The 18,981-nt window shown below is 51.5% G+C and overlaps 1 long non-coding RNA gene across 3 annotated transcripts; it reads left to right on the top strand.

Moving 5' to 3' along the window:
* The first annotated feature begins 7,317 nt into the window (after nucleotides 1–7,317).
* LOC137856778 (uncharacterized) lies at nucleotides 7,318–18,722 on the top strand. Of its 3 annotated transcripts, none has more exons than XR_011096775.1 (4): nucleotides 7,318–7,472; nucleotides 8,680–8,801; nucleotides 13,518–13,634; nucleotides 13,722–18,722. It is a non-coding gene; the product is annotated as an uncharacterized lncRNA (long non-coding RNA). The 3 variants fall into 3 exon arrangements; XR_011096777.1 differs by lacking the exon at nucleotides 7,318–7,472 and adding an exon at nucleotides 8,019–8,155; XR_011096776.1 differs by lacking the exon at nucleotides 7,318–7,472 and adding an exon at nucleotides 8,231–8,510.
* Nucleotides 18,723–18,981: the final 259 nt, after the last annotated feature.

Here is an 18,981-nt window from a genome sequence, read left to right on the forward strand (position 1 = left end):
GACACAAACTGAATTCTTTGCTGAGTCCCGCGACCATTAATTACCCTTCACCTCCAGGGAAGGCATCTTACCTTGCCAAATGATTCCCTCTCCCTTCATTTCTCAGACTTGCGAGAACATTGCAAACTTCTCTTCTCATTAACAGCTGGGAAAAATCATATAATTTTGCCAGTTTTCCTCATCCCTGTTGTGTCTTGTTAACACTTCCCAGGTGCTTTCCTTCACACCACCTCCACCGTGCCATCTCTCAGCCTTTCATTAATATCAGTAGAGATCTGCTCCAAGTCAGGGCCATGCCTGGCAGCAATATTTTACATTCATGGTGCTCAGGATAAAACCTGTTCTCCGATCTCTTGCTGTCACTATGTGGCATCTCAAGCACAAGGTTTCCAATTAAGCCAGTCCCACATCCCTCCTGTTGGCCTCTGCTGGCGCGGCTGTGTTTTTTTGTCTTGCTGGGCTCTATTCCCTGTTGTAACTCCATCGACTTTTTCCCAGCAGAGAGTTTTGCCTCCTGCTTGTCATGAAGAGTAAGTGGAGTAATCATTTGGTAGACTTAGCATTTAAATATTGCGTGGCATTTATACATGTGTATATAAAAACGTTTTTTATGGTAGATTGCCCCCGGGCATTTGCATGAAGCACATTTCAACGTACGTTCGACTGTTGATTTAAGCACACTGTACATAATAAGTCATTTTTAGTGCATATTGGCTTCTTTCTCTGTTGGAACAATGCACTTTTCTGGCAGGGATGGGTCTTCGTAGCCCCTTGGCTGCATTTACTGCTGGCCTTGGTGGATTCTCCGGCCAAGGTGTGCATGGCCTCTCTTGCACGTGCCCTGGGATGTGATAGTGTTTTGGCTCCAGCTGCTTGGTGGGTGGATGCCAGAGATTTTGGGGTGCCTTGGCACCAGGCAGAACAGTGAGCTCAGTCCCTGCACCTCCCTCTGGTGCTTGGAATAATCCCCTGGGTGATTTTCCTTCCTTCTCTGCCGTCATGTCCTTGGGCTGGTTGGTACACCGAGAAATGCGGAGCGACCTGTGGCTGAGCGTGCGTCAGGAGTAACATGGGTCTCAGCTCTCCTTTCCCAGGAAACGCGTTGTATCCTCTATAAATCGATTACTTAACATCGCATCAATATGGACAAATTAATACAAATGCCAGCTCTCTAACTCCTGTCTCTATAAAAGCAGGTCTTGTAGAGCTTGGATTTATTGCCGATTTATAAATATGTCTATAAAAGGAGAACTGCTCTGCTCTGAAGGTTACACGGAACAAATTCATGTACCCTTTTCACTTTCATAAAGTTCAAAGATTGCACTGAAAATTGTACCTCCTTTCTAGCTAGTGGATGACTGGTGCTGACTGGTGAGGCCACGGGAATGGTATGAGCATCGTTCCACTTGCTACGTGTGGGACTGGAAGAGATAAGCTGAAGTGCAAAACTGTGATAAAAAAAAAAAAGATGAAAAATACGATGAAAAGATGTTTGGATATTCAACAGGAAGAGTGATATGGGTTTATTCTTAGCTTTTCATGTACTTGACAATGAAACATTTTTATTCTACTTAAGTGTTAACGTGCATGATCATACAATATATTGCCTCTCGCTAATTATATGCTGTGTTAGGAATACTAATGTCTAGATGATATCTGACTGGGGAAAAAAAAAAAAAAAGGCATTAAACACAGTTTCTGCAGAATTCTGGGCTGAAATTACCCACACGCACACACAACCATCCACACCTCACCAGCACTCCTGTTTTGTTTCGGTGAGCAATGCCGCTCCGGGTTTTTATCAATAAACTGGAGGCAGATGGCTCATGTAGACATGCAAGAACCAGCGCGGCGTTCTTGTTGTGGCAGATCCGAGTGAATATGCATCTAGGAGAGGCGCACGCGTTGTGTTCAGAACAAAGATGCAGGTGGCTGGTGCATAATGCATGGCTGGGGGGAATGGGAATGTGCCCCCTCTGTCCCCCTGTCTGTCTGCACGGATGGACAGGGGGACAGGGGGGCTCTGGGTGCCCCCTGTGGCCGGGGTGGCCAAGGGGAGGATGTGTTTTGCTTTGGAAATAGAGCCAAGAGCTTGAAAGTCGTCTTTCCCATGAGGGCTGCTCCTGGTTAGCCGTGTCTTCTGCATTTGCTCGGTCCCTTGGGCTGGACCACGGTGGTTGTGGTGCCGGGCACAGCACCATGGTGGTGAGGGACCTGTCCCTGTCTGGTGGCCACGTGGCCTGCAAATACCCTCAATCGTGCTTTGCTTGCATGTGCTACGCTTCCATCAGGTAGCAGCTGTAATCCACGGCTGTGTTAAGCAAGGAAAAGACAAAAGTTAAATAATAATTCAGAATCAATGATTCTGAACTGGGGTTGGTTTTGAAGGAGAGTGCCAAGAGCGGTGATTTATTAGGAGGAACCAGGATTTCTGAATCCCTGCTGGCACCTGCGGGGCTGGCTCTCCAGGGCCGGCCCAGAAACAGCTCCTTCTCCTGGTGGCTTCTCCCTCCAGATGCCCCAGCAGTGGCTGCACGAGCCCAGCCTGGGTGTGCGGCAAACCCAGCCCAAAAAAACTCACCCTGCCGGTGCAAATCTGGGCTAGCTGACAGCACACCGTTTCCCCATGCATTTTTCTGAAACGCATTTACAATTCATGCTGCCCGTCTCCCAACCTTGACTCCCCTGCAAACGCCAGGCTCTGTTTTGTTTTGTTGTGTTCCCATTATTCTGCTCTTCCTCCAGCTGCATGTTAATCCACCGCTCGGAGCTGCTTCGTTCCTTGGCAAAGCACCAAGTGCTGTTTTGCCAAGATATCCCTGATGTCATCCCCATTCTGGCCAGGTGGAGAAGTCACATTTTTAATGTCGGGAAGCCGAGTTTTGAATTTCAACGAAAGAGTGATATCATTTTGCATGAGAGGGCGAAAGCATTCCCACGTCTCCATCAGCTCGGTTTGGGCTGGGGAAGCTGAGCTGTCTGCCATCTGTCTCCTCGCCAGTCTCTCCCCCACCAGCACCGTTTCTGAACGGTTTGGCCAATTTCAAGCACAGCTGAGGGAAGGATGAACGTCTCAAAGCTGATTCCGTGTCTACGACTTGCGTTACCTGGCAGAGGCCATGGGGTGCAGCCCTGGCCCTGCTCCGTGTGCCGCCCCTGGTGGGGCTGGAGGTGGCTGAGGGGCTGTGGTGGGATTTGGGGAAAGTGAAAACGGGTATAAGAAAGGTGTTCGTTTACTCTGTTGCTCCCCAGCTGGCTTCTGTTGTCTCACTATTGATTTTTTAAATGTAAACAGAGCGACGAAACAAAACAGCCCCCAGCAGATCCCAAAATACCGACAGAAAAGGGCAGAAAGGCAGAGCTCTAAGGCTGGAAAAGCCAAAAGGAGCTGGCCTTGCAGGCTGCGGGCAGGGCTGGGCCCAGGCTGCTCAGCCCCTCTGTGGTGGGCCAGCGGCTGCAGGGCTCCGGCAGCTGGAGCTGAATGTCCCGATGTGCTGGGACGAGGGGAAGATTTGGGGGATTTTGTGGGCTGGGGCAGCCAAACGGGCCAGGCCAGGGGGAGAAACCAGAGCAAGGCACACCAGGTACACTGCTGGTGGACACTGCTTGGCGTGTTGGGTGTGGATGTCAAGCGTTTCAGGTACATTTTATCATTTTAAAACACTTTCTGCATGCCTAAAGCTTTGTGCCAGCGGGGCTCAGGCTGTGTTCAGAAACACGGCGTGTCTGCAGGTGTATAGTGCCTGGCAGGGCTGCTGCTCCTGCACCCATCCTTTGGGTGCGTGGTGCTTCAGGTCAGGCAGCACATTCATTTCATGCACTGGCCCTCAACAGCTGGCTGGAGGAGATGTAACTCTTTGGAGATGAAGAAACCAATCTTTTCTAATTCTGTGAGGCAGTTAGAGTAAAGTAAATGCTAATGGTTTTGTTTGTTTTTCGTTTTTCTTTCTTTTTATGTTCCCAATTGCCCTAAACCATTTTAAAATATGTTTATTATTTTATTACAGCGCTGACTGTGCTAGGCAATCTTGCTTTCCAAAGAATTAAAAAAAAAAAAAAAAAAAGAAAAAGCTACTCTTCTATTGTCTGCTTGCCCGGGTTTTATCTCGTGCAGTGCGCATTTGAAGTCTTATCTTTTCAAATAATATCACTGTCAATAGAGACTTTGGTCCCAGTTCACGGGTCTGTTTAATTTCCACTGCACGAAAACAACGTGCGCTTCAGCTGGGCAGCGACTCCTGAGCGGGCATCCCTGGAAGGGGGGGAAAGCTCCTTCCCCTGGGAGAGGGGGGCAGCTCACGTCCCATGGCAATGCAGGGAATGGGATGGGATGGGATGGGATGGGATGGGATGGGATGGGATGGGATGGGATGGGATGGGATGGGATGGGATGGGATGGGATGGGATGGGATGGGATGGGATGGAGCAGCTGCTGTGCATCTCCCTTCAGGTCGTATGACCACTGCTTTGTCTTAGCAGGGACTCTGTTTCCCTGCGCTCTCTGCCCCCTCAGAAAGGGGTCAAAGAACAGCAGCGAGGTTTGGATTTCGGAAGAATTTGCTCTGGGCTTCTCAGGGGATGGCAACTCTTCTTGGAGCCAGCTGGGGGAAGATGAGCTGACCTCTTGGCTGCGAGTTACTGCCAGCTAGTAAGTCCCACTTGTTTGCTGACAGGGGAGGGGAAGATGTGCCTTTGCAGCAGAAATTGTGTTGAATGTTAAAAAAAAATCACAGTCAGTTTCAGGAACGCTGGAGTAACGCACTCTGTCATTCGCTCGGCTCCTAGATGCAGAGTAGGTGCTGCCGTGTCTTCCTTTTCTATCTCCATATCCAGAAGTGATATTACTGAATTAATTATGACATCTTTGTGAAGAGCTGAAGCATCGCTCAAGTCCTCTATTCAGCAGCAGAGAAATGTCAAATTCATCTCACAGTAAATTTAAAATTACACCAACCTGAACTATCGCTACTGGCAGCATAATAATAAGGCAGGTAATCAAAATCAATTAAATTCCAGTGCCTTCCTATTGTCCTGGAAAATTCAAATTTGAAATTAGTTTGAGTTCGTTTGACTTTTCAATAAAAGGAGCAGAACTTGAGAGATAATTGAAGTAAGTATGTGGCCGTGACTGATCTTTTCTCAAGCTGCAAGGACCAGAGATGTGTGCACGCACCGTGTGTCGGTGCAACCAGATGCCCAAAGACGAGGGAGTGGCTGTTTTGAGGCTGCTCTTAACTGGGACTTGGGCCTGCCACGAAGACAGGGCTGGTCTTCGTGGCACCCTTCCCAAGGAGCACCCTTCTCCTTGTGAACGGTGCTGAGCAGATCCCAGGGTGCTGGGCTGATCTAAGAGGAGGTTTGGGCTGTCTTTTTGTGTGGTGTGTGCTCCTGCAGCAACCCCTATTTCTGCCCATGGGATTTCAGGGTGCTGTGGGGGAGCTCTTTGGGGTCACTAGTGTGTGTGTGTCACAAGCAGGGTGCTGTGATGGGGCATCCCAAAGACCAGTGTGCCCAGAGGGGGTGGTGGGCATGGGGGAGGAGGAAAGAGGAGTGTGACCCAGAAGGAGAGCAGCAGAGCTCGGCTCCCAGCTCATACTGCTAGCAGCCCCAAATTGGACCCTCCACTTCCTCAGCTCCTTCCAGGCACCAGATTACATTTCTCCCCATTTTTTCCCTCTCCCCATCCTGGGGCAGACACCCAGCACCCTTCTCCTTTTCCCCTGCAGCTGCCTCTCTGCTCCATACATCCTCCATCCTGCCCAGACAGGACACTTTCTGCCTTTCCACCCCTGAAGCCTGGAGCAGAGCTGTCCCCTCCTAGCTCTGACATTTCTCATCCCCATCCTCTGCCCTGCCATGATGTCCTGGGCAGCTCCTCACCCCTTTTTCCAGCTCTGAGTTGTGGCATCCCACCCCATCCCATAGAATAGAATCATAGAATATCCCAAGTTGGAAGGGACCCACAAGGATCATTGAGTCCAAATCCTGGCACCACACAGGTCTACCCAAAAATCCAGACCATATGACCAAGAGCACAGTCCAAAGGTTTCTTAAACTCCAACAGGCCAGGTGCCATGACTCCATCACTGGGGAGCCTGTTCCAGTGCGCGGCCACCCTCTTGGTGAAGAACCTCTTCCTGATATCCAGCCACAGCTTGACCCCATTCCCTTGGGTCCTATTGCAGGTCACTAAAACGAATAGATCAGTGCTTACCCCACCCCACCCCGTCCCATCCCATTCCACCCTGTTCCATCCCATCCCATCCCCATGTCCCGTCCCGTCCCGTCCCATCCCATCCTATCCCATCCCATCCCATCCTGTTCCATCCCATCCCACGTCATTCCACCCCATCCCCACGTCCCATCCCACCCCATCTGCTCCCCATATCCCATCCCATCCCATCCCATCCCATCCCATCCCATCCCATCCCATCCCATCCCATCCCATCCCCATGTCCCATCCCATCCCACCCCATCCCATCCCACCTCGTTCCACCCCATCCCCACGTCCCATCCCACCCCATCTGCTCCCCATATCCCATCCCATCCCATCCCATCCCATCCCATCCCATCCCATCCCCATGTCCCATCCCATCCCACCCCATCCCATCCCACCTCGTTCCACCCCATCCCCACGTCCCATCCCACCCCATCTGCTCCCCATATCCCATCCCATCCTGTTCCATCCCATCCCCATGTCCCATTCCATCCTGTCCCATCCCATCCCTATGTCCCATCCCATCCCCACGTCCTGTCCCATCCCATCCCTATGTCCCATCCCATCCCATCCCCACGTCCTGTCCCATCCCATTCCATCCTGTTCCATCCCATCCCACCTCGTTCCACCCCATCCCATCCCATCCCATCCCCATGTTTCATCCCATCCCATCCCTATGTCCCATCCCATCCCATCCCATCCCATCCCATCCCCATGTCCCGTCCCATCCCATCCTGTTCCATCCCATCCCCATGTCCCATCCCACCCCATCCCATCTTGTTCCACCCCATCCCATCCTCATCCCCACGTCCCATCCCATCCCATTCCATCCCTATGTCCCACTCCATCCCATCGCATCCCCATCCCCATGTCCCATCCCACCCCATCCCATCCCACCCCACCCCATCCCATCCCACCCCATCCCATCCCCGCACCCCCGCGCCCCGCCAGTGATGGGCAGAGCGTCACGGTCTCCTAGCGACGCCCCTAGCAACGCCCCTAGCAACGCCCCTAGCAACGCCCCTAGCAACGCCCCTAGCGACGGCCCCGCACCTGCTCCCGCTGGACCAATCGGCGCGGGGCGCAGCTGGGCCCCGTCTCGGCGCTGCGGCCGGGGGTGATGCTGGGCTCAGTGCTGCGGGGACCCGGGAGCTGCCAGCACCGCCAGCACCGCCAGCACCGCCCGCAGGAGCAGCCGGCGGCTCGCAGGGGCCAGGGGAGGACGGGGAGCAGCCCCCCTGCTGCAGCCGGGCGGGTGAGTGGCCGTGGAGGAGCGTGGCGGAGGGAGGAGCGGGGTTTTGCTGGTTCTGCTTCCCCGGGGGGGGTGGCAGGGGGGTGTCGGCACGGAGGAGGTTTGTGGGGTGAGAGCTGGGATCTGCTGAGCCTCGGCAAGGGGTGAGGAGCCCAGCGGGAGGCTCGGCTGCTCGTCCTGCAGAGGTGTCTGCGGCTCGGCCGGGCTGCGTGGGGCTCTGGGGAAGGCGGCTGGCATCCGAGGCACCTCGGTGTAGCCAAAGCAGGACTCTGGGAAGTGTCCGTAGCTGCTCGTTTGGTGCCTGTGAGCTGAGTGTCATCTCCTGGGATGAGGCAACCATCCAAATATAGACGCCTTACAGCTGCGAGACAGGCACGCACGCACACGCTCTGCTTTTCTCTCTCTCTTTCGCAGGGCTTCGAGCTGTTTGTTTTTCCTTCACACACCTAAAAGTGTGAGTGGCTGCACACGCACATGAGCGTGCAGAGCTGGGGATGCACGCACAGAGCTGTTTATGCTCCCCACCTGGAGCTGGAGGTGTTCTCACTGCCCCTTGCTAAATGCTCCCCGCAGGAGGCAAAGCATCAGCTGGGTGCTGCTGCGTCTCCTTGCAGCCCAGGAACTGGCCGCTGCACAAGGCAAACACTGAAACGTGCGCGCTGCAATCGCTCTGTTGAATAAAGCTGGTAATCTGCCTTCCCCCGAGCCGTGCGACTCTGCAGGAGTGTGGGTGTGCGCGCGTATGGGATAGGAAATTAGCGCTACTACTTGAAACGATGCTGTGGTTTTAATAGCCTCCCTCCAGCTCTCCTCCCAGGCTGACAAGAGCTGACCGAGGAAATAACGTGCAGTTTTAAAGGGCAGTGATCAAGGCAACGATCGCGCTCTAGCTGAGGAAACTTCCGGAGATTCAGGGAGCAAGCTGTATTCTTGCAGCGTTTGTTTTGGGAGGATTGCAGCCATACCACCGAGAGACCGAAGCAAATTTCCTTAATGATGATTTCACTTTCCTGATGCTCAAGAGGGTGTTCGGGCAGCCAGGTCAGAGTTAGAGCACTGGATGTGACACCAGAGCTCTGCTTGCCCTGCTAGCGAGCCCCATGGGGCTCCTGAGATAGCGCTCCCCTCTCTTGCAGCCCAGCTTCGTGCCGCGTACATCCCGGCTTTGCCACCTGAGCCATGTGTGTTTCTCCTTGCTCCCCCGTGGCAGGTACCGTTCAGCAGTGCCGTGCTGCCAGAAATGCTCGCTGAGCCCGTGCGAGGAAGAAATCTCACCGGAGCTGCTGGCGTTACCCCAGAAAGACCCTCTGCAGACTGACTCCACGGCCTCAGGTAACCACCAAGTTTGCAGACTCCAGCCGGTCGGGCTTGCCTTCGGGGTGAGAGGAATGGCTTGGAGGAGTGCTCACAGGAGATCAAGCTGGGGATGGGGTTTTATTCTTTGCTGCATGTGGCCTGAGCTTTAGCCAGCCCCTTAGTCAGAGGGGTGCAGGCAGTGGGACTGCAAGGACAGGGAGAGGAGAAGTCCCCCGGTTTTCATGCACTCATCAGAGCTATTCGGATGCTTGTGCCTTGCCCAGAAATGAGTTAGGGAGCTCTGCAAAGCAATTAGCAAACTAAAAGGAAGGCAGGTTTAAGTTGCAAAGCCAGCAGCTCCCACTAGCAGACAGCAGCAAGGCTTTTACCTGCCCACAGGTGAATTAAAGGGGCTTTCTCTGCCCGAGCAACGAGTAGGAAATCTGTCCCTGTTTGGAAGAGCTGCAATCGATCGTCAGTCTGTGTGAAATCCTGGGGCTGGAATGTGTTTTCGATCCACATGTTCGCCTGCCTGTGGCTTGGTAGCTTTGAGTTATCAACCGGAAAGCCCCCGGTGGGACCAGCTGCTTGTCCTGCCAGTGGCGGAGGAGAAACGCAGCGGCATGGCATGAGAAATCAGAGCAGGGTTTCAGCCGAGCACTCCTTAATTGCGAGCGCTGCTAAGGTTAGAGACGGGGGAATTTATCACTGCAGTTTGACGGCGGTTGCAAGGACGTTACGATATCTCCAGCCATGTCAAAGTCACAGCTCCTGCTGGTAATAAATGCCCGGTTCTGCGTGCTTAGAAGCCTCCCTCGGGTTTTCTATTTGTGCATGCGAGAGATGCTCAGAAACGGTTTCCACCTTGCACATTGATCACCTTCTCCCGTGTTAGGAAACCCCACAGGGCACGGGCACATTTTACCAACCGCCTTCCACGTGCAGTGTCGGCAGCTCTGGCTCGGCCAGTGAGCCCCTCTGCTTGCCCCCTGCAGACATCTGCATCGACGTGCTGATAGTAGCAGCTCCTACAGCCCTGACACTGCAGCACCATGAGGCAGGGATGGGTTTTCCTCCGAGGAAAGGAGGAGACACCGAGTGTAGGAGCTCTCCCCAGCTCTCACGCATAATGTTTGGGGCAGAGCTGGGTCTGGCATGTCCCTCTCCCTTGCCCCAGGTGGGGAGGCATGAGCTTTGTCTTCTCCTGGCTGTTCGATCATTCATTAAGCCCCACTTTGCCCCCTCTCCGGTTTGACTTGCAGCCCTCTCGAAATCACCCAGCACTAATTCATGCCGCAGAGGGGCTCCTGTCGCTGGGTGATGGGGGAGCCCGGGGCCAGATGAAGACAATTTCTTGCAATTTGCAGCTAGACCGCGAAGTTGCCGTGTTATAAATCGATTTCCATTTCAATTTAGATAAGATAGCCCTCTGCCCAAACATGCCTAATAACTCTGCGGGTCCACGCAGCGCTGTAATTATTCCCGGAGAAATGAATAGGAACGGGCAGATTTTTGCTCTTTTTCTTTTTTTTTTTTTGAAAGCGCAATTAAAGGCCTCGCAAAGCTGCGCTGGAGTGATGCAGGCTGGAGAGACGGAGGCGTCTATTCCCTCGCTGCCGCGCGTGGGATTTATGCTCCGAACTTCCATTAGTGCTAATGGCAGCCGGAGCCGCCGCGCTCCTGTGTGCCGCGCATGCCGAGCAGGCGGCGGCGGCGGGCGGGCGGCGGGGGGCTCAACGCGCTTCCCGAGGTCTGTTCCAGGCTGGGAGGACAAATATCAGGCTCAGGACCCACTGGTTAGCCCCTGGAGGGGGAAACTTGGCTCTGTGCCGTTGTGGTGTGGCGCTGAAGAAATGTAATGTGATTAAGATGTATCTGTCTCCGAGCTTGAGTGAGGCGGAGGCAGTGACTCATACCACCTTGCTGTAACTGTCAAAACACTTGGCTGGCGAGAATAGCCTTCTACACAAAAAGCACTGATTCAATATGTTTATATTTAAACAAAACGCTGAGGGGCTGATTCACTGCGGCATTACTACCGCCGTGCGTGCCTGCAGCCCCGGCCAAGCAGCCCCGAGGCACGCACAGAGGCCGTCCGCTCTGACTTTCAGAGAAGGATTAGAGCAAGGCTGGCAGCTCGCGAGCCTCCTGCCCTGGAGTTTCTGGGCTTTGCCAGCAGCGAGCATCGCGGTGAGCAGCTTGTGTCTGCTTTGCTGTCTGTGCCTTTGAGTGGCTTTACACTTTCAAGTGGGAACACGTCCTCTTAACATCAGCCTTGTAGCCCAGAGGTGCGTTTGGTGTTCAGCTGCTGGTTGCTGCCCTTCCTTGCTCCTAAAGCAAGTGCTGGGGGTTGTGATAGCTCCACTGCTTTGCCTGATGTTGTGAGGTCTTTGGGAACTGACTGCGGTTCGCACCCGAGGGCTATGTCCTGAGCTGGTGCTGTCCGTACCCTGCAGACTTGGCAGGCAGAGGGCTGGTGCCAGCTGGATGCTCACCCAACCCACTGCCAGGATGGTGATTTGCATCCCTCTCAGGACACAATCCTCTCCTTCTGAGAGCACCCCGGGGACCGGTGGGGACAGGGCAGCGTGGTGGGGACAGCTGCAGGCTCTCCTGCACCATGGCTCACCCTCATGCAAGACAATTATGTCTGGAAGGGGCCTGGGTCCCAGGAAACTGCATCTGGCACGGCCACTCCAAGATGTTTGCCAGTTTTTCTTCAGGACCACGCATGCGAGGGGCAATGACTGTCCCACTGTCACCCTCCATCTCTGGGGGAAGAGACATTCCTGCTGCCAGTGACAGCAAAGGAGAGGTTTGCACGGAGCTGAAGGAGACTGAGGGCTCTGCACATAGCAGCAGTGATGCTCTGCATGCTGTGCTTGTCTATCCTGCCTCTGCTCATTTTCTGCTTGCAGAGCACACAGGCAGAGCTGGGTCTGTGCTTCTGCCTTTTCGCTGAAAACCACCAGGGAGCGAGTTTTAGCATTTAGAAGCCCGGTTTGAAGGAGAACAACGAGCCCCTGGTTGGCTCATCAGCCTGTACGCTGAGTTTGGCTCCTTTCCCATCCCTGATGGCCCGGGTGGCCATGGGAACGCCACTTCGTCTTTCATACCTCTGTCCTCAGAGTAGTCGGAGGAAAAACGTAATGTTCTCCTACCCCACAGCGTAGGGAGGGTAAATGCTTTGGGACTGCACTCAGAAAACACAGCAGAGGGGCTTTAACCTAGGAGAATCTACTACCAGAGTAGTTAAGTGCTCAGGGTGCCCGGTCTCCAGCGTAATTCAAATACTAGGATAAAACCTAACAGCGCTGAAGGCTGCTGCACGTGTGTTTGAATGAGTGTTCGTGGCTGCTTACTGCAGCTGTGTCGTGGTCCCAAGAGCTGAGGGCAGTGCAGGGAGCATCTCTGCTGTATGCAGTGGGTCCAGCGTGACTAAAACATGGCGTTGTCCTGTTGCACGGGTGGCAGACCCCTTCTGATACCTCTGTGGTGGGAACGGTGCTGCTTTGTGGGATCCACGTCAGGCCAGTCCCAGGGCTGGGGGACTTGGCTCCAAATCAGGTGCTAATCCATCAGTCAAGGGTTTTTTGCCCCGGTTTGTAATGTTCTTTTACAGCAAACCTCCATCCTCGCTGACTTGAGATTCAGGGAGAAAACACAAGAAGAACAGACCTCCTGTGGGGGGGTCTGTCCTCTGCGGCCACCTCCGTGGGGTTTTGGTGCAGAGGGAGGATGGTGGAGCACATCGCCTTCTCCCCTGTGAGACCTGCACCGATATCCTTTCCCTCCCACCTGCAGCGAGGACTCCAGGAGCTCCCCAAGCCCACCCTGTACGATGAGGTCTGGTTTGGCTGCACAACGCCTTGGGCTATGGGGCAGAGACGCAGCCCAGAACCAAACCCTTTATTGCCTCAGAAAGCCGGGCTTTGCGTGCCCCTGTAAAAGATCTCAGTGTGGGAAAGAAATGTATGCCCTAAGACCTGAGTGACTCCAGATCCTAACTTTTGGGGACTGTCTTTAAAATCCACCACAGCAAGATCTCAAAAATGCGCCCATTTAAACGCAAACCACAGCAATCAGAGCGGGTTTTGGTGCCCCACCGGCACATGCCTCCCGGGATCGCGTCACAAACCGGGCACCACAACCGGGCCCTGGCTCTCCCGGGGGTCCTGAGCTGCCCAGCACCAGAGTTTTGGTCTCGACGAGGTGCTTTAACCCCACATCTTCCCCCCCCCGGAGGAGCACAGCTGGGAGCAGGGCGAGCAGAGAGCCCCGACCCCAAACGGGGGCACCGAGCTCGGGCCCCCGCACCCCGCACACTGCGGTAACCGCCACAGCTCCACCGGCCGGGCCCGGCGGCTCCTCCGGGCCAACACCACCCCCTAGCGGGGCCGTGCCGTGACAGGGGGGCCTCAGGAGCTGCCTGGGTAATGGTGACCCCCAGCCGGCCTCTCCCCTCCACAGGGACCCCCCTCTGTGACGAGGGGACCCTCCTGCAGCCCCCCGAGCCCCCCAGCTACGCCCCGTTAGCCCGCGGGGGCAGCGCTGCCAGGGCAGGGTCTGCGGGGCTGGAGGGCTGCAGGCTTGGAGACCCCCCCTCAGGTTTTGCCTTTGGGGTGTGGAGAGGGGGCTGTGGGGTCGGGGGGAGCCCGGTCCCGTCTCTGGACCCCCTCTGCAGCCCAGGCTGTGCTGCCACAGGCATGGCGGCAGCGTGACCGAGCCTCTTCTCCTTCTTGTTTTGCGCAGAGCTGATCTCATCGGGGCCTACCAAACACATTAACGACGTCGAAAGTAGCCTACTTTAAGAGGAAATATGCAGAAGAAGAACATTTACATCAAGATTGCCATGAGTATTGTCCAAAAGTGAGTAGCTTTCTCCTTCCAGCTCCCGTCCTCCCTCGGTGTCATTCCTCCGTACTAAAGACCCCTTTGATGCTCTTTGCTCCCCAGCACCTGATACTACCCGAGGACCGGACTTGTATTCTAAAACTTTCTCTCCAGAAACTCCGATTCCTGGAAGACCCTGAAGCCTACCTCCGTAGGTCTGTATTAATTAACAATCTGTTGAGGAAGATTCACCTAGAGACAGAGAGGGAGAGCTATGAATACTTTAAGGAGGCTCCGTGTTATAGGACTGCTTACTCTGACGCACGAAAACGGCTGAAGTTTATGGTACACGAGTGCTGTTCCCAGTCGCTCTATTATGAAGAGCTGCATTCGTATCGTATCGTGCCTTATTCTGCAGAGAACGCCGTTTACGGAATGGGCTACACAAGCAGCCACTTGGAGCAAAATTCTCAACTGCTTATTTATAAAATGAATTAAAGTAGCTGTTAGACCCACCTATGTTTGTTTCTGAATGCTTGAACTGCTTATTGAGGTGTTGAGATGAGGCACTAATTGCAGAGATACTTAATGATCAAGCCGGGTGCGGTAGGAGCTGAGCGGGTGGCACTTTGAAACCCACTCGGCAGCCCTGGTGTTAACCCCGTGGCTATGAAGTACCTTGGCACACACACAGAGCTGGTGCAATACACAGGTCCTTACCCGCCGAGGCTGTGTGCAGCGTGTTGTGTAGAAGCAAAGCCGCATTTGAGTTCTCTGTGTGTAGATACAGACATTGAAAATCACTTTGCAGTTAAATTCTGCCATCCCTGGCGGAAGGGAAGCCCCCAGAGTAGCAGAATAGTCTAACAGTGAGGAGTAAAAAGCAAGTTATTTACATAAAGGCATAGATAGAAAGTTTCTTTGAGGAAATGTTTGGAATATGAAGGAGTCAGTGCCAAAGGAAACAGCCTTTTGCTTAGGATTTTCAGAGACTAACTCGCCTGCTACTTACAAGACACTCTATACTGAGATCTACAAGGTTATTATTTTTTTTTTAGAATAATTGCATTCACCTTTTTACATATTATTATCTCTTAGCTGGTATCTATTTTGCTATTTTAATGCAGAACAGAATGACTCACAGGAAAAATTGTTTCTTCAGCCCGCCATCAGTGTTTCCTTAGCTTCATTTGATTCTTCCCCTAGTTGTTTCCCTGATACTTTTCTGCATGCTAATTTGCTGTTTGGCCGGAGGTTCACATTGGTGCTAGGGAATAGACAGTCATTTATTTTTACGTGGAATAAACAAGGCAGAAAAACAACCATAACTCCTATCGATAGAGAATGAATGTACGTGACAGATGCTAGTAAAGCCTCAGAGATTCTCCTGATGAAGCTACTCAGCATTCGTAATAGTGTTTCAGGTCAAGTGAAATGTCTAATTTCAATCTGGGAATTAACTTTAGGATATGTAAATATATATTTCGCAAGCTATGAAATGACATGAGAGGCGTTCAGCAAATCGATGACTACAAGTGGAAAGTTTTATAGCTGCCAAAGCTATATCATGAAAATACCAAAGAGTAATATAAGGGAAAAGATGATGCTCCAGCAATGGGGTCAAAAGCAAAGATTGCACTATAACCTGTGGAAATGTGATTGATGAGCCTGTAAATTATCAGTTACTGATACACCTGCTGTTCACCAGAGGGTGGCTCGCAACCCAGAATCACTGAACAAATACGCAAAATGGGCCAAAGCCTGTCCTAGAGGGCTGTTGGTTTCCAGTGAAGAAATTGGCTTTGCCTGGCTGGCTATCACCCCCGCAGCTTTAAAGCAAAGTAGGTAACAGCACACACTCAGCTGGAGGCAGATATGTATCTAAGAACCTGATTTTTTTAAATTTTTATTATTATTTTGAAAGGCTTGTCTCATGCAGGTCTGGCCAATGCTATTTCTGAAGCATTATGGAGTACGAACAAATACCATTGCTTTACAGGGATGTGTTTAGTGTAGGATTCCTCCTGTAACCCTGCCCGGAGCATCTTAGTTGTGTGTGTTGCACATATCATCACAGCTGTCAGGCACGTGTTCGTAGCGCAGGAAGAAAGATAGGAAGGCAAGAGCAGAAAGTGTGAAGAGCAAAGTCAACTCCTACATCAGCAGTTGGAAGCAGGACAGGTTTAGGGGATAGAAAGGAGCAGTTAAACGCAACTTTTTAATGAGAAAAAAATGCAACAGCTTATTTCAAAACAAGGATAACCTGCAAACTGGGGAACACAAACAGCACAGGTATTGCAGTGAGGTTGGAAAAACAGGGCAGCACTGTTTTTGGGAGGTTGTTATGAATGTTCAGGCTGTGAGAAGCAGCTTTTGTTTTTGTGTTGAGGCAGGGTGTATTTCTTTGCCTCTTCCAAAAGGTGTCGTCAGCCCCTTGCTGTGCAGCACAGGGGGCTATGCCTCCCTCCCAAAAAACTCGTGCTGGGCCCTGTTCAGGGAGTCTCCAGCTATGAGGATCTGTGTCCAGCTCGACAGGGGTCAGCTGAGAGAGGCTGGCTAATTGCTAATTGCCAGCTGGGTGCATCAGTCCTCCTACCACAAGCAGAAGCTGGAAGCCAACCCCATGCTGCACAGGAGGGGGCTGATGGGTGCCATGAGAGGTGCTGTGAGTCTCTGGGGGAGCTCCTGGCCCCTGGGATCCTCCTGGGGACACAGAGACCAGGCCTGCTGGGTGTTACAGAGCAACTATTCCTCTTGTCTGGTGTTTCAAAATATGTAACTTGCTGCTCTGAAGTGATGCAATTTATACACTTTTTTGTTCTTTGTGTGCTTCTGCCTGAACTCATAGTGATCTAGCTACTATGTGAAATGCTAAAATGCTTTTGTTTTACCTCTGACCTGCTTTATTATATTCATACGATGGTCCTGGCCTGAAAAACAAACTTTTTACATAAAAAAATGTTGCAATGGAGTAAAAAAGCTCAGTAGGGTTAAAGCCTTTAGCCTCACCTGAAAAAATAGCAATGCCCCTGTCAGATTCAGCTCTGAACACTGATTTCCTTGCCCGCTGAAAGGGGCAGGTACTTTCTTGCCTATGGAAAGCTTCTCTGATAACATGCTGTCTACTGAACAGGTACAACAGATGCAGATCTGGATCAGATAACAAAACTGCTTGGGCTACCCATGAAAGAGGGTAATGTTTTACTCGTGTTTTTCTCACGTGTTGTTCTCTTGAACAAAATACATTGTCTGATTTTTAATTTTATTTATTTCTACTTGCTCTAGGAGCTGTTAAAAGAGATCATTTGTTTCTAGAAAACTCTGGTTGACTTTTTGATATGAAATTGAGTTAAAGGTCCACAATTCTAACTTATTTTGAGTCTACACAAGTTTTTGTTGCCTTCTGCTTCACCCGGTGATTTGTGCTGTTGAAAAGTGGTTCTGAAACATTCAACTTCAGTGCTTAAGAAACATAATTTTCGGAGTGATAAAGAAGTAGAAAGGTGCAGTAATATTGCAAGTTGCTCCCGAAATATTTAATTTGACACTTTTTTGAATTATGTGCTGATTTTATCATTTAGTTGCCAAGCTACCAGGTACCGGCGTTTTTAATACAGCTTCCTACAGTGATTTTCCTGTTCTGGGGTTTGTAGCTGCAATTCAGCTCTTCTAGCTTCTGATGTGTGAATCTGTCTGTAGGTGGTCAAATTTCGGTGATAGATATATTTATATATTCTACTATGACTGCGGTAGGAGCTCCCACACACGGGCTATGTTTGCACTGGATGTAAAGAAAAGTCCTTTCTTCCCTTCGACTCAGTTGCCTTGGAGATAGCGCGTTCATCAGAGACGATGCGGGGCGACGCGGACAGAGCTGGTAACAGAGAGCTGGTAACTTTGCCAAGGACTGGCTTAGGACAACCCCTTGTCATCTCGGAACAGCAGCACACCTGGCTGTAAGTAGCGTTTCAAAGAGTTTCAAAGAGCTTTCTCTGTGCCGCTTTCCCCAACCTGGCTGGGAATGCCGGACCCAAGCAGCGCCGGTGCCACCCGGAGCAGCAGCGGCTGTGGCAGGAGGCAGCCTGGCCCAGCAGGAAATCAGCTTTGGTGCAGACATCCCAGGATATTAGGCCCTTGATCCTGCAAACACTTCGGGTCTTGCCCGAGTGTCTCGGCGCGCATCCTCCGGCTGCAGCCAGGGAGGCTCCTCGTGTGCTCAACGCTCAGCATGTGTACGGGCGAGCGGGGCTGGGGCTGCCCTGCACCACAGACGTGCTCCTCAGTTGCCTAATTATCAGTGAAAAGTGATTATAGAGCTGCCGCTTGAGTTCTTGGATACGTTTATATTGCACTGTAAATGGAACTTTTGTTTTCGATGAATGTGTTGAGTATACATACGGACTATCGTGCCTTAAAGTCCCATCCTCATACGAGCCTTTGTACATGTCCTGTAAAAACCGCAGCCCGTGTTTAGCTGATAACTCTGTGCACTCCATGCAGATCTGGCTCCGTACTCAGCAGGGCCTTGGGAAGCACGACCCTGACCCCAAAGTTTGCCATGAACACAGAGGGCGTTTGGCAATTCCCTCTTCTCGTCTTTTTTTTTTTTTTTTTAGACTGCATTCCTCCTCGTGGTTCACGAAATTTCTCCTTTTCCAGTTTCTGCCATAACCGGGTTCTGCGTTACCTGCAATGCTAGCGCCCCTCCCGCAAACTCAAAAAGTTGTAAAAAAAAAAAAAAAAAAAAAAAAAAGTTGTCTCCAGCTTTTCAATGCCATCTGTACAGCGCTCTCTCAGCAGGGAATCAGAAATGCAGATAATGATGTTGTCAAGTATATCATCGTATATTTGACATGGTTAACAAAGCAGGAAAGGGAACACCTATTTCTGCTAGAATGCATGAGCCTGCATTATGGTAAATACATGGTGATTATACACCACTTAATTGGAATAATACCGACTGGTTCTATGATTAAAAATGGCTTTTTAATGTTTAAAATTACTTGGGACCTGACTAAAGGTTTTTATGAAATTGTTTTCTAAAGTGAATAGTAGAAAAATGTAAATGTATTTTAAATATACATATAATGTGCATGTTATTAATAAAGATCTATTTCTATTGAATCTGATGGGCTCTCATTGAATATATGCTCTTTGGTTTATAGGAAAACACACAGAATTACTAAAGAACTAACACCATTCTAACACCGTCAACACCCTGAAAGTTTTTAAACCTACATATTCCTTGAGGGACCTGCATGCCAGCTTGCCCATGGGCTGGAGAGACCCTTCTCATTATCTTTATTTACTTTATTTAAAAATGTGCAAGGGCCCATTTTTCTAATAACATTCTACAGGATGCTGAATGATGCTGAAGAAGGGT

The sequence above is a fragment of the Anas acuta genome, chromosome 5, assembly GCF_963932015.1.
Source record: "Anas acuta chromosome 5, bAnaAcu1.1, whole genome shotgun sequence".
Classification (NCBI taxonomy): Eukaryota; Metazoa; Chordata; class Aves; order Anseriformes; family Anatidae; genus Anas; species Anas acuta.